This window comes from Ochlerotatus camptorhynchus, unplaced genomic scaffold, assembly GCF_037179485.1.
Source record: "Ochlerotatus camptorhynchus isolate MF236.1 unplaced genomic scaffold, CSIRO-AGI_Acam_v1.1 ptg000284l, whole genome shotgun sequence".
Classification (NCBI taxonomy): domain Eukaryota; kingdom Metazoa; phylum Arthropoda; class Insecta; order Diptera; family Culicidae; genus Ochlerotatus; species Ochlerotatus camptorhynchus.
Genome location: NW_027040773.1, coordinates 8,823,842 through 8,840,508, shown reverse-complemented (window position 1 = coordinate 8,840,508; position 16,667 = coordinate 8,823,842).

Genomic DNA, 16,667 nt, shown 5'->3' with positions numbered 1-16,667 from the left:
GGCCTGGATTCAATCGCACTCGGCGTCGTCGAGATTTTCTGAGGCAATCTCCGATAAACGTCTTCCTTCGGAAGGGAAGTAAAGGGCCCCAGTTCATAAGTTGATGGGTCGGAAGGTGGTAGGGTCCAGGTGTGGGCAACGGTAGCACTGGAAAATAAGATCGACGGAAAACAAATCAAGAGAAAAAAAAAACGAAAATGGGGTTCCAACAATTGTCACACTCACCTGAGAAGTTAAAAAGTTAAGTGTTTTAAAACAGAAAGCAAATAAATGTAAACAAACAAACACGTCAAATAAGTGCTGAGAATATGCTAATAGAAGCACAGACGCTACTTTGACTGACGAGAATACGTAAATTATAAAAATCGTAAAAACCGTTATTTGCATATAGAAAATCTGTGCATTTTATACGACTTGCGACAAAACCATCTCGTTCGAAACAGTATGCACTATAGCTGTGCTACTGCCTTTGATCCCGGGGTATCGCTCACTCTCAGAAGGGGACTGGCTTAAACCCCGATTTGCTGGTATTAAGCCGATGACTTCTCACGGTGTGGGTACTGAAGACCTCTTTTACTCCCGGGTCCCAGGACGTTCAGATGGGGGGAATTTTATGATGTGGATAGTCCTAATATTAGATTTAATTAATTACCTTAATGTTTCGCTTTATTTTGTTGGACTGTAGTGGGATGGTGGTGGATCTGCGTGTCAGTAGTGAATCTTCGTGGCAATGTCATGATTAACCAGCAACGCCGTGGCTTGACGACGGTGACGATGCACTGCTCGTACCGCTACTGTTTTGATAACCGCTAGTAGCTTGATAACAGTTACGATTCTATAGGATTTGGCTATGACAACAACATGATGCACTACTGCCCGGGAGTCACATAAAAGGCCGAAGCCAGGGTTATTATTCTGTCTCAAAAATGAGAGTTTGAATCCCACCTGCAATCGTCGTCCGTATTAGATGAAGCTCCAGCTTAATTTCAATCGGCGGCTATTACGTGGGTTTTACGATCATATCACACGGGTTCGTTCGTTGGCCAAGATCGACTCGAATTTTCAACGTAATTGCGTCCTGCGGGAGCCTGATCTAAAGTAGGTGGCCTTTGCAATCCACAGACACGTGGTACTCATTTACTTCTTCACTCTCTAGCACCTTCACGATCGGGTATCTCTCCACCTTTGCTTTCACTCGACTACCGCTGTTGACTTCACTCAGACTGTGTTCTAACCAGCGTTGCCAGATTGTTTTCCAGCTTATCAGTATCAACAGTTTAAATAAACCGGTATTTATTTACTAAGAGCAGATGGAAGCCGATAAAACTTTCAGAGAAAGAATAAAGTAGCCCTTCTGGATGAAGTTTAAAGAAACTTCTCACAGAAGTCGGGAACTCTCAAGATAAATATTGAAAAACTTCTGGTGATAATTTAAAGCTTTCGGAAAAAAATGGATGACACATCCAGAATAAGTCAAACATGATTCGGAAATCTGAAACAAATTCCAGGAGTAGTCAATTCCAGGAAAAACAAGAATTTTTCCAAGGAAAAAAAAAAAAGAACACGCCAGAGGGACGGGACTAATGGATATTTTTGGTCGCTATTGAGAATTTAGTTGATTGCTGAATTTATGTATGAGCCCAAATTAGGGGCATTTAGGCCGACATTACATCCATTTCCCCATATATTTGGTAGAAGTTTAAGTGATCAGTCAAAAGAAACTTCAAGGAGAAGTTGGGGAAAAAATCAGGAAGAAAGAGATTTCTTGGGGATGTGAGCACAACATTCCCTGAAGTTCCTTGCATGTTCTAATGATCCTGAGTAATTTTCCAAATTTTTATAAAACATTGCTGAAGACTCAGCAGTACCTATGAAGTTTCCTGAACATTCCTGAAATGCACCTTGGAATATCACATAATTCCTTGGAACTCCTTGAAAGTTCTTGCAATTTTCCTAAAGTTTATGGGGCTGTTTTGATGTTCTCTGATCATCCTCGAATTTCGCGGAACTTCCTTGATTATAATGAAACTACCAGAGAATCTCTGATCTTCTTTGAAGGTGTCCAGCCTTTCATGAAGATTTCGGAACTTCTTAAGAGCTCTCACAATATTCTTGAAATCAATGGAACATCACCATTTAAGTTCTATGATCTTCTCAATTTGTTTAATTTTTTAAAAGTTCTCAAAACTTCCCTTAATATGATCTCAAAATTGTCCAACCTTAAAGTACGTCTCTTAAGTTTCCAAAATTTTCATGAACCTCTCGGTACTTTGCTCAAGTTTTTGAAAATTCACCGATTTTCTTGGAGCTCCTTTCTTACAGCAATTTTCTTTAAATTAAATGATCTCTTCTGATGTTCTCAGAGCTTCCTCAAGTTCTCTGAATTTCCCCGAAAAATAATGGAACAGTCCTGCAAACAATTACATTTCCCTGAAGTGCTTTGCACTTGTGAAGTTTCAAACATATTTCTGATAGTTGAAGGTGCTTATTTGAAATAATAGATTAAAGTGGTAGTTTTTATACGATAGATGAGGAGATGAAAGTATAGAGTTGATAGTTCCGTTTGAGTACGGCAGTGTAAAAATTGTATATAGAGAGTAGAAAGCAAGCAAGAACAACTTTTAGGAAGGTACAAATCGGGTTGATCATCTTTCTTTACCAAAAAGTTTTCTGATTTTCTCGGACACCACCAACTTCAAAAAATCATAACTTTTTGATAAAAATTTATTTTTATTTTCCTTGATTTGTTTTGCGTGCTGAGCACCAATGCTACCGACGCCAGAGAGGCAGCTCCCACACCTGGACTCTACCTATCGACCCATCAACTCATGAACCGGGGACCAACGGCTTAACTTCCCTTCTAAAGGAAGACGTGATCAGAGATATTATGCCTCAGAACAACCCGGCGGCGTCGACTGGGATTGAACTCAGGCCTGTTGGGGATATTTTGGATTTTCTTTAATTGTGAAAACCTTCATACACAATTTGTTCCCAATTGTATTTTAATGAACATTTGACAACATTTCAAGTAATTTTGGTTATCTGACTTTGACTGTGCAATACTTGGTTCTAAAGATATGATTGTGGTGAATTTGGTGTTGTCCGAGAAAATCGGAAAACTTTAACTAAGGTTTTTCAGAAAAGTTGGCAACCTGATTTCAAAAAAACGTCAATGAATATTGGAGAAGGGGCCCTGGTCAGCCGTACGATGCAACTTAGTCGCGATGCTCTCACAAGAGCGCTGGACGGTACTGAAATCATTCTCATTTTTTATTGAACACCCGTTACACACTGAGATTTAGAGCTCGGCATTTTATTTAGCTGGATCTCAGTAAAAAATATGGCGAGGTCTCAACTGACAAACATAAATGTTGCCGAATCTCAGCAAGTTTTTCACTGAGATACAGCAAAATAAAATGCCGAGTTGCTCGGTGCAGCCCGTCTCGGCAAAAATATAAGTGTGTAGTTTGTCGCTATACACTTAGAAAAATGCATGTAAATTTAGGTGCTCTGAGAGTGACATACGAGCGTGAGTTTTGACTTAAAGTTGAGTCATAACAGACGCAAAATATAGTGCAATAAAATGTAGTTTTCGTTAGCAACGAACTCAGGAGCATGTCAGGAGCATGACATGTTTGTTTACGTCTCATCTTTTATGTCAAAGATGGATTCCGTCACGTGTTAAATAAGTTATTTATAAGTGTGTATGTGATGTATGTATAAGCGTGTCACTATTATGAAAAAATCAAATTTGGTTTCCGATAAAAACTAGTTAGTCGTCGAGCATACGCGACTGTGCTCGACTACAGCACTGCATATTGCGTGATTTGGTTTCATCTGGCGGATAAGTGACCAAAATCAAATGACAGGCAAATTTCACACGATGAATTTTACCATTTAGTGCGTCAGAGTACCCTTTCGAGTTGGCAAACCGATTGGGACAATGGAAATCTTGGACGGTGGTTACATTCAATTATTCCTAATGTTTCTTCGAGAGCGTGGTTTAAAGGCTTGGACTTAAGTCGTGACTTCATTCGCGTGAAGAGTAGACTTATGTCCAACCACTGCTCGCTAGATGCTCATCTCAATAGGTTACGGTGACATCGATCACGCAGTTTGGCAATGTACGGATAATGACGCCGCCAGAGAGCGACTTTTGAATACCCTTGAGGCCCAAGGAAGACAACCCTATGTTCCTATTAGAGACGTGTTGGGAACTCGCGATATCTGCTATATGCAGTCGGTCTATGCGTTTCTTCAAACGTCTAGTATAAGAATTTAATAGTTATTGTTTGTCTTGTCCCCCCGTCTCGATGACTCTCATCGTCGCCCACTGGTCACCATAGCCGGTTGAACCCCAGACGAAACTAGAACCGCACTACCGCTAATACTGGCGACAACGCTCTGATGAGACAACGAAACCTTACCCCCAAGCTCCTCCCCTGATCCTATCCTTAGAAAATGTACCCTTCTAACCTCGAGTAAGCCGCGAGTATTCGGCCCAACTCCTACTAGATATAGAATTAAGTGAATTTTGTTACAAACAAAGAACAATTAACTATTAGCTCCGTAAAGCTAACGCGATTGAGCCTACCAAATAAACGAAATAGTTAAAAAAAAAGTGACCAAAATCTGACTTGAATAAAATCCATCATGCGACACATCAAATCAAACTATTCGACAACGATTAAACGGTCCCACATTGGCATCAAGAATTGTCGAACATCTATTTATGAACAATCATTGGGCATTTTATCCAAAACTATTTCTGTCGTATTATATCATATAAGCATTCACCATTGAAATCATCTGATAATTGTCTGCTCCGTTGGAACTTTAGTATTGCAAATTGCCATCAGGGTATCAACAACCTGAGAGCAATCTACAACATAGACAAAACACTTGCGACAATTGTCATGACAAACTCTCGCAACTTCCCTTGATAGGAACGATGGAAAAAACAACATTAAATTAAAATTCCGGAGTGATTTGAGATTTGGACGTAATTGCTTTTGTAAACAAACACGTCAATTACTGATTTCTCTTGAATAAAAGCTTAATCTCACAAACAAATTATACCAACTGATAGAGGAATCATTCCTCTACCTCATAGTATTATTACTTTTCGAGATTGAGCTTTTATTCGCGAGAAATCGGTGATTAACGTGTTTGTTTACAAATGCAATTACGCCCAAATCTCAAATTACTGCGGAATTACAAATTGCCGATGATTCACGCAAATCAATGGGATTTTTTTTTCTATGACACCGAGCAGTCTATGTCATCAACCGCACTTTTTGCAGACAAAGTGTCAAACAATTTTAGTGTAATTGGTTTTATCAGTGAGATCACTCATCACTATTTGGCACGTATGTAGTATGCCATTTTGTCATGATAAAGATATTTTAGATTCCTTGTTAGCCATGCAATAAAAAATTGCAGAAACGTTCAAAAATAATCAAACATCGTGAGGACATTCCACGCTGAAATTCGAGAAGGAATCATACTTAGTGTACCCGATATTCAATATCCTAGCAGATGAGACAAAGGAATCTCTGAAATATTTACACAACTATTGAATAACATTTTCAACTCTCAGCGCCCGGTACGTTTGATGGCATATAATCTCCATCATTTATTACCTGGAACGATTTGCCTTTCTTCGGATGCAACCGAGAGAAAAGGAGAACAATACTTAAAATAGAACAACTCAGTTTCAGATATTGATTGCATGCAGCTCCTTGCCATCTGTAATAAGGCTCTAGGAGGTGTTTGTCTGAGGGTTCTTGAAGAAATTTGCCCACCTTGTTACCCAAGAACAATGCTCTGCTACGGGCTGCCGATGTGTGCTTTCATCGACTTTCTTCAATAATGATTCGATGCCAAAGTGAGTGTGGTGAGGTAGGGCAGGCTGTCGGAGATGTAGGTGTTGATGTAAGGAAGAAGCAAAAGCAGCAGATGCTGGCCAATGTGCTATGTATGTGTGTAACCTCCGAACGAACGAACATCCGACCCCAAAACCCATCAACCGATGATCACGTGCAGTAGGTAGTGTGAACAGCTTTTGTTCCTGGTCTGCACAGCGAAGCAGGTACGGCAAGGGAGGGAAACGTAAAGGGATTCAGAAATATTGAAGCTTCTGCTTCCGTTTCCCTTTGCTCTCCGGCTTCTCTGTACGGTTGGCGTTGGCTGTCAGAGCGAGCGAAAAGGTTGATGGAATAATTTTAAATTTAATCTTTTGTATTTACTCAACAGAGTGTGGTTGGGTTTTGTCGGAATTCTGCCGGGGTCGAGTACTGGACAGATAAAACCCGTGCCGGAATTCGGGTTGCTCGGAAGCTTGCTGCTCGTTCGGTTGGTCTTTTCTGGACCAAGTTTCCCTCCTACCTCAATCTCTCTCTGTCTCTCTTTCTGTCTTTGAATACTTTCTCAGCCTGTTTCCCAGTCTTTCACGGAATGGTGAAGGTGAGTGGCTTTCTGAAATCTGGGCAAATGGTAACGAAGTGAATTATTTTCCTCTCCCTTACCTTAGGCTCAGCCCAGTGTTGTTTGATTTTCGTTACCGAGTGTATTTTATGTTTTTGGACCAGGTCAGGATCTGTTTGGGTGGACTCAAATCACAGGAAAGTGATGTCATTCGATTGTTTGTTGGGGCTGCGGTGGCGCCGGGTCCATTGTCAGAAGGAATCGGAGTGTGAATTTGCCTTGATTTAGTATCGACCGGGCTCGGGTGCGTGTGCGTACATGTGTCTGTGAATGGGTGGGTCATTAATACAAATCGACTGGTGGGAGGGATGATGTAAATTGGATTTATTGAAACATTGGTTGGAGAGTCGTAAGGATTGAATCGTCGAAGCGAACCAAACGGACAAAGGTCAACATAGGTGTACGTTTGATATGGGATACTTGTTGAAATGCTCTACAGTAAAGTCTCAATATAAACAATATAATGTGTTAGTTATATTCAATAACTTGAATGTGCATGTGTCAATCTTATATTAGTGGATTGCAATTGAAATCAAACCATACCACGACTAAATCAATGGAATGATAGGTTGCAGCCAGTTCCGATGGTGGTAAATTCCTTCTAGAAATTTAAATTGGATACAGGCGACTGGTCTGACGAAACTTTTCCTACGGGGTGCTTGTTGTAATGAATTTGGGTAGGGAACTACTTTGGCCTAAGCACCCATTTTGGGCCTATGAAGCAGAAAACATCAAATAAATCCATGATTTCGGCGTGGTAATTATGCGAGGTAAATTATGCTTTTGGTACGATACTTTAGTTTTTTTTTTTTATTATTATAGTTACTTTAACACTTTTGGGTCATTCGTGACTTGTCCGGGGGTGAGATTTGAACTCGTGACTTTGGCGTGAGAGGTATGGATGTTAACCACTACGCCAGGGTCGCCCCCAAATTCTACCGAACGAAGTCAATAAGAACTCGTGATATGAATGTTTGCACCCAGTATTTTCAAATACAAATGAAGCGCTCCGACCGAATCAATCTATATCTTCATCCGATAGGCCGAAGTGAATTCATTGGCGTTTCAATGGCGTTTCAATGCGTTAGGTGGAGTTTAGAATCTGTAGGCCGAGTTTAGCGTCAAAAAGCAGTGTTAGACTTTTAACAATATGTCAACAATGTGTTTCACTTTATCAAATCTTACGGTACGTACGGAAAGGTAAAAACAATAAGAAGCCATCAGTAATAATAACATTCCGTATGGTGCTCAACTACGCTAGATTAAAAAAGACTAAGTTGTGCTTAATAGGCCGGAAATGGGGTAGTTAACCATAATTAAATTAAAAATTGGAGTTCCAAAATCTCCAAGGTTTCAATGAAAACGCTTTTCTCTGAATTTTTAAACTTTTTTTCATCAGGTATCTTGAACAATAAAACATGTCTTCGATATTTTCATACAATAAGACTGAACGAAAAGTGGTTCGGTCCATATGAAATTTTTTTAAAGTTAACAATTGTATATTTACCTCAAGGGTCAAGAGGGTTTTGAACCATGCTCCTCCCCCTCCTCACTGCGCCAATGACTGCTGGTCATATAATCAACATTCGCTTTATTCAATTAACAGTTTGATATTTTTCAGAGTTTTACTTAAACACAGGAAACTGAATTTAAGCTAACTTAAATAAGTTTTAGTTAAAAACTTCTTGTCTGTCATACACTGAAAATAAAATTTCGTTTATACAACGAAATCGCTCGTTTGTTCTACGAATTTATTCGTTGTTTTCTGCAACGAAATGGATTTGTACATTGTACGAAGCTAGTTTCGTTAGAACTGCCACACTCGCTATGGCTACACCCAAGCAGCGGTTCACAAGTGTTGGTTGTGGAAACCGAAAAATGTGGAGTGTGTTAGTGAGCATGGGTAAAAATAACTTCATCATTGGAAGGAATAAATATGACAAAAAATAAAAATAGGCTTCAAACCGGACTCGATTCATGAACCTTGCGTTCGTTAGATCTGTGCTTTATCCATCGCTCTATCTGTGCTGTAAGAAATGATTAAGCTAAAGGCAAATAAGAAGCGCTCATGGAGCGGTACTTCGATTGCTCTTGCTTTTTCTGCTGCTTGCATGTATTTTTTTCTCTAACATAAAACCACCGCGACGAGTAATTTGATTTATTGTGGTAGCTTGCATGTATTGGTATATCCCATCTCCAACACACAATCAGCACTTTAGGCGACAATAAGCGCAGTTGTTGGTTTGATTGTACGAAGATGTATTTGTATATTATACGAATAAGGCGTAATATTGACATTGCGCCACATGACAGGAAAAACGAATGATTCGTACCATTTATGAAAGATGTGTTGTATGTACGATATTCATTTTTACGAAACGGTTTTCAGAGAAATAATGAAAATACATTTTCAGTGTAGTAACTTAGATGAATCTACAGCTGTTCTTAATAACGCTTTGAAAACGTGTACCAATCAACTAGTTGAGCAAAAGTTTGTTTCTTTGAAAAACTCGAACAGCTGGTACAATTTGGATCTTTTGCGTCTTAAACGGAAAAAGGACAAATTGTACAAAAAGTTTTGTAGATCTAATAATGACAATCATTGGACTAGGTACACAATCGCGCGTAATAAGTATTCACAATCGATAAAGAAAACTCGTTGTGAATATGTTCAAAGGAAGATTGATCAGCATCAAAACAACAGCAAAGAGTTATGGAAAATTTTGAAATCTTTATTAAAACCTAGTAATTGCAAACCGCGGTCCATAACTTTTAATGGCACATAAGAACAGTCAGAACAAGTAATTTCAGCTAAGTTTAATGATTATTTCGTAGATAGCGTTTCATTGATTAATCAATCTATTGAATTGGTCGATGAACCTGACGAAATAAAACAGCCAGTTAATAGTAGTTATAGATTTGAAGTTTTTCACCCAATCACATTAGATAAACTTAGAGTTATTTGTTTTTCATTAGGAAAATCGGCTGGAGTACATAATGTTAATGCTAGAGTTATTCAAGATTGCTTTCATGTCATTGGCCACATCTTGCTGGACCTTATTAATGAATCATTACAAACTGGGCATGTGCCACAAATTTGGAAGGAATCCTTAGTGGTCCCTATTCAAAAAGTTGCTGGAACGATTAAAGCCGAAGAGTTTCGTCCCATCAACATGTTGCACACATTAGAGAAAATTTTAGAACTTGTTGTTAAAGGCCAGCTGTTGTAGTATTTAAAAAGTAATAGTTTGTTGATACCAGAACAATCGGGATATCGGGAAGGTCATTTTTGTGAAACTGCGTTGAATTTGGTGTTAGAAAAGTGGAAAAATAACTTGGAGTGTAAAGATACGATTGTTGCTGTTTTTTTTTTTGGATCTTAAACGCGATTTTGGAACAATTTCTAGGCCCTTATTGTTAAGATCAATCAAGCGCTTTGGAATTACGAGTAATGCATATAAATGGTTTGAAAGCTATTTGTCTGACAGAACTCAACGGACTGTTTTTAATGATTCTGTTTCCAGTCTCGTGGGGAATAACCATAAAGTGACCCAGGGAAGTGTATTAGGGCCCCTGTTATTTATTATGTATATTAATGACTTGCGACGTGTTTTACGATTTTGCGACATTAATCTTTTTGCAGATGATACTGTGTTATCCATTGCAGCTAAGGATTTAGATGATGCCGTTTTACACTTGAATGAAGATTTGCGTTCTCTAAGTAGATGGTTGAAGTATAAGCAGTTAAAATTGAATACAAGTAAAATTAAATTTATGGTAATTTCACGGAAAAGAGTAAATGAGAACGTCTCTGTTGTAATTGATGATGAGACTATTGATCGCGTTCGGGAGATTAAATATCTTGGCGTGATTATTGATGACACACTTAAGTTCAACTCTCACATTGACAATGTCATCAAGAAAATTGCCAAGAAGTATGGAATTCTATGTCGATTGAAAAACGATTTAACAATTGCCAGTAAAATACAGCTATACAAATCAATCATCTCTCCTCATCTTGACTTGCGCCCTTCCATTTTATTTCTGGCCAATGCAACACAAATATCGAGATTACAGCGCTTGCAGAATAAAATAATGCGTTTGATTTTGAGATGTAATAGATTCACTTCCTCAACTTTGATGTTAGACGCCTTACAATGGTTGTCGGTGAAGCAAAGAATTGTATATTTGACTATGGTGTTTATTTTTAAAGTAGTTAACGGTTTGCTGCCTCGATATTTGTGTGATCGAATTGAAAGAGGAAGTGACTTTCATAGATATAATACTAGAAACGCGGTTGAAATAAGAACACCACATTTCTTGACTTGTGCTTCACAAAATTCATTATATTATAAAGGAATAAATGTTTTCAATTCGATGCCTAGACATATCAAACGTTTAGCAACACTTACAAAATTTAAAAGACACTACATTTCACACGTTAAAACTGTCTTTTGAACAGCTATCTAGTGATTTTTTTTTATGAATTGACAAATTATGTATCTTGACGAAGTTATCTCTAATGGATTATTTTATATGGATAGCTGTCATAACGACTTTTTAATAATTATTGCAGCACTACAAAAACTATTTCTGTTCGCCACGATGGTGATGATGGATTTTTAATATTTGACTTAATAGTAGATTAATTAAAAAAAAAGTGGTCTACAAAGGTTTGAGCCTCGCGCGCGTATTACGGATATAGAGGACTGAATTTAACATTTGATAAAAAAAAAATACAATTTTGAAGCTTATTTGAAAGATACCTTGAGTTAGTAGTAAGTTTTCTGGCAAATATTGGGGGCTCGTGAGCATTCCTGACATTGCTGAAAATTATGATAGCATCAGATTGCGGGGTTGCTAGTGTAATAGGATGCTTTGTTGATTGTTCATTAACTCTTGATTGCTTGTAATACTTATAAATATTTTAGGTGGACAAAAAGGCGAACTAAGAGGTGGACGCTTGAGCTTTTCCACATTTATATCGCTGTGAAGCAACTGTATACTCTAGAGGGAATTAATATCTATAACTGAAACCAGTTCGATTTTGTTTGCCAACCTGGTTAAAATGTCATATTCAATTATCTTAAAGATAAATCGTCCAGCTCAAACCTTTGTAGGATTAAGAGGTGGAACCATCATCATCATCATCATCATCATCATCAGTTCTGCAGCATGTGATATCATTCTTACACTTCAGTTGTTGTATACAAACAAATTTTTAATCGTTTGTCTCTATTTCTCCTATCGCTTAATTCGCCTTTCGTTCAAGCTTCGGTGAAACGAACGAGTAAAAGAGGGCTCAACTTTGATAGTTTGATGAAACACAGCAGCCCAGATTTCACGACACTATTCAGCAATTTCTTACACGAAACGAAAATCAATTATTTTATTCATGTGTTTCACTTATACATTTTTGCCAAAGCATCAGCCTTATACATTCCATAAGACAAACCACATAGGTCCTAATAGAATGCATAAATGGTATGTGTGACCATTTATAAAATTCATTTGACACATGATATTCATTAACTTTTTGCAAGGCGTCTGCTTATTAGTTGACTTATACATTTTATGAATAATCACCAATAGAAATTTGCCAAAAGGTATAAGGAGATTTCTATCCGTGTAGTCTATAGTACAAATAGTGATAATAATTAAACGATTAAGAAATTTAACGAACATAATAGGAATATTTCGTGAACTTGTCAGAAGAGCGGGTGGTGAACCTAAATATGAACCTAAATTCTCTCGCACGGACATTAATTTCCAGCTGATGCGCAAATTTGCCTTCCACACTGCTTTTTGACAAGACAGTCGATCTGATCGGAGCTCGGTGAAAACTGATTACGCAAGAATACTCCATTACTTTTTCGAATGGACGAATCAGCTTTTGTAAACAATGCATTTGATCGTAGATTAGGCGTAACTGGTCGCTCGCATACGCATACTAACACCACTATCAGGTACCATTTGTGCCAAATCGACGATCAAATGCATTGTTTACAAAAGTTGATACGTCTCTTCGAAAGTCGTAGTAGTGGAAGAGGGAGACCAGCCGAAATGTTCGTCTAACAAATCACTTCCACCATCAGTAGTTGCTGCCAAATATTCGAGCTGATCGGAGCTAGCAGATAACGTCAGAGTAAAGGGTGATACGGTCAAAATTTGGTCAATATCAACTTGACTTATTTCTTTCAATTTTGCATTTAAAAAACCTGAACACTCCTCATTTTGAAGGTGTGTGTGTGTAGAATGTTGCTCCTATTTTGATTTTGGAATTCACTCTTCAGTTGTCAAAATGCCGTCCAAGCAAGAAGAGCAGCGTATCAAAATTTTGCTCGCGCATCGCGAAAATCCGAGCTACTCGCACGCAAAGTTGGCAAAATCGCTAAAAGTTGCCAAATCAACCGTTACAAATGTAATTAAAGTGTTTGGGGAACGTTTGTCGACAGCCAGGAAGTCTGGATCGGGGGGAAATCGAAAACCGGAAGCCGCTGAGACGACAAAGAGAGTTGCCGGTAGTTTCAAGCGAAACCCTAACCTCTCTCTCCGAGATGCCGCAAATAAGCTGGGTGTATCGTCTACAACCGTGCATCGAGCCAAAAAACGAACTGGACTATCGACTTACAAGAAGGTAGTGACTCCAAATCGCGATGATAAACAAAATACGACGGCCAAAGCGCGATCCCGGAGGCTGTACACGACGATGCTGACGAAGTTTGACTGCGTGGTAATGGACGACGAAACCTACGTCAAAGCCGACTACAAGCAGCTTCCGGGACAGGAGTTTTATACGGCAAAAGGAAGGGGAAAGGTAGCAGATGTTTTCAAGCACATGAAACTGTCAAAGTTCGCAAAAAAATATCTGGTTTGGCAAGCCATCTGTACCTGTGGCTTGAAAAGCAGCATTTTCATAGCTTCCGGGACTGTCAACCAAGAAATTTACGTGAAAGAGTGTTTGAATAAACGTCTGCTGCCTTTCCTGAATAAACACGGTTGTTCCGTACTGTTTTGGCCGGATTTGGCATCTTGCCATTACGGTAAAAAGGCCATGGAGTGGTACGCCGCCAACAACGTGCAGGTGGTTCCCAAGGACAAGAACCCTCCCAACACGCCAGAGCTCCGCCCAATTGAGAAATACTGGGCTATTGTCAAGCGGAACCTAAAGAAGACCAAAAAAACTGCTAAGGGCGAGCAGCAGTTCAAGGCAAACTGGCTTTCTGCGGCGAAAAAGGTGGACAAGGTGGCTGTACAAAATCTGATGGCAGGGGTCAAGCGTAAGGCCCGGCAATTCGGATTTGGAAAAGCGGAAGCCTAACTGAATATTTTTCCTGAATTTTATACTAATTGAACTTGAAAAAGAAATTTAATTTGATTTTTTAAATAAACGATTTCACCGATTTACACGCGTTTTCCCTTGACCAAATTTTGACCGTATCACCCTTTAGCGTGAAAGAAGGAGCAGCGAAAAGGGATTTGTACACTACATCGTGCAGCGTGCGATTTGTGTTGGTAAGAAAGAGGAAACTAGAGCTAGTTTACTCTATCATATCACCGAAAATACCATCCGGCCCAGACACTGCACGGTGAGTGTACCCCATTAGGCATAAAAACGTTAGGCAAACGGACGTATGGCATAAAGTTATTAGGCATAATGGACGTTAGGCATAAAGGGTGTCCCACATCAACTTCAATATCATGACCGTACTCTCGTACCTTACGCTTAACTCCTTTCATCAGGTTCTGTACAACATCTTGCTGCAGCTTCTTCTGAACGGAAATCCACTTTTTCTTCATGTCTTTCATACACACTTAGAAATAACTAATTTTACACGAGACGGAATCGATCTTTGACATAAAAGCTGAGACGTAAACAAACATGTCATGTAAAATTAAGTGCTCCGAGACTGAAAAGTTCGCTGCTCGACGAAAAGTACATTTGATTGAGCTATATTTCGCGTCTGTTATGACTCAAATTTATGTCAAAATTTACACTCGTATATGTCACTCTCAGAGCACCTAAATGTACATGAATTTTTCTAAGTGTGCAGATTTGACTTCCTTGGGATGCTTCTGTAGTCACGAACGGCGCACTCCGTTTGCCACATGAGCATATCGCTTGCCAAATCATGTATTTCTTGGCAAAATTTGAAAGTTTCGGCTTCCTTACTTCCTCCGGATCATCAAACTTGTGTTGGGTGGTGAAGAACAGTAGCCCCGGAGGCTGCCGGAAGTCCGCCTTGACGTAGGTCTCATCATCGATGATGAGACAATGAGGCTTGGTCAGCATCTGGGTGTACAGTTTCCGGGCCCGTGACTTTCCCATCGTTTTTTGCCGTTCGTCACGATTTGTAGCCTTCTGCACTTTGCACTATGCAGTTCCTCCCGGTCCTTGGCTCTCTCAACGAAAGACTTGGACAGATTCAACTTTTTGGCCACATCCCTGACCGAAGCATTGTGATCCTGATCACTAACAGAACATCCATTCTGACCGCATTTACCCTTCCGTTCGATGCTCGGAGTTTTGTAGTAACGTTTAATCACATGACTCATCGTTGACTGCACGATTCCTAGTTGTTTTCCGACGTCCTGACGAGAGAGTTGAGGATATTCCAGGTGTTTGTGCAAAAAAATTCGCGACGTTGCTTTCGGGTGACACATTTTTTTCCAATTTTCGATAAACTTACAGCGTTAAAAATACAGTGTGAACAAAACACTCTAAACTACTTCTACCCAAATTTTCAAGAAAAAATTTCAATGGGTAATTTTCTACAGCGTTTTTTTTTATGCAATTTGATGTGGGACACCCTTTAATATACATTAGGCATAATGGACGTTAGGCATAAAATTCTCTGCAGCTGTGCAACTCTAGAAACCTGTTTCGAGCGTGGTAAACAATGCTTAAATTAGGCTAAGCGTTGAATAAAAGATGATACAAGTTATATATACATATATAGTTTATTTAATAAGCACAGTTTGGAATCCATTATTTATCATATCATAACGTAGTTACATATTTACATAGATGCCTAACGACCGTATGCCTAACGTCGTGTACCCCTGCACGGTGTAGTGAGAAGAACTCTTCGTCGTCCAAATTGCTTCTGCAAAATCGTATCCAACATCCCCATCAGTCCCAGCCCGATAGTGGAGCAAGTCAGAGTGCGGTGATAACGCTTAACAGAGGCAGTGGAAGAGTGACGAAAATCTTCATCCATACATCACGTCTGTCAAATAATTTCCACTTGTTCAGCCAGGCAGTTGAGAGTTGGTCGATGCTATGAGGCATCACTCAGGATGACCAGTTAATCACCAAGTTGTCACTTATACAAACTTGCTGGTGTAGCCGGTTTTGGTTATTATTTTTATCCACGAAATCAATTTGTCAAGATGTTCAAAATGATCCTAACACGCATTAAAAAAAAAATAATCTAATGATCAAGCTGAAAAAACTTAATCATTTTAGTTCATTTTTCACGAAAAATTCTCATTACATCTAAGGTTTGATTTTGGTAGCACGTTTCCAATATCTTTAATTTGCTAGTGCACTGCAACTCTATTTAATATTTTTCGGATAATTTTGAAGATCAGATAATAACCTTAGTTATTATTAAAACCTGTGGAAAGCTAAGAAGTCAAAATTTATTTGTTGCCAAAATCGAATCCATGCTGTAGTCGAATAGAATTTGTTTAATTTTGTTCTGTTTAGTGTAAGTTGGTGTTTTTGTCAATTATCATGATGAAACAGCAAAACATTTTTTTGATTTTAACAGACCATCTTTTGCTATGACCTATTCGGCAGGTTTTTTTTCCTTGATTTGTTCTACGCCGATCTTCTTTTCCGTGCTGAGCACAAATACTACCGACGCCAGGGAGGCAGCTCCCACACCTGGACCCTACCTATCGATCCATCAACTCATGAATCGGGGACCAACGACTCTACTTCCCTTCCAAAGGGAGGCGTGATCAGAGATGTTATGCCTCAGAACATCCCGGCGGTGCCGACTGGGATTGAACCCAGGCCTGCTGGGATGAGAGGTAATCACGATTACCACTACACCACCGGCGCCATTACCATTTGAATTAAATTTAACCGATAAATGGTGAATGCAGTCGAAGTCGTCCCGGCCCTGTGTCTGATGTGCGAGAAGAGGTCTTCCAGCTTGCTTGTCTAGGCA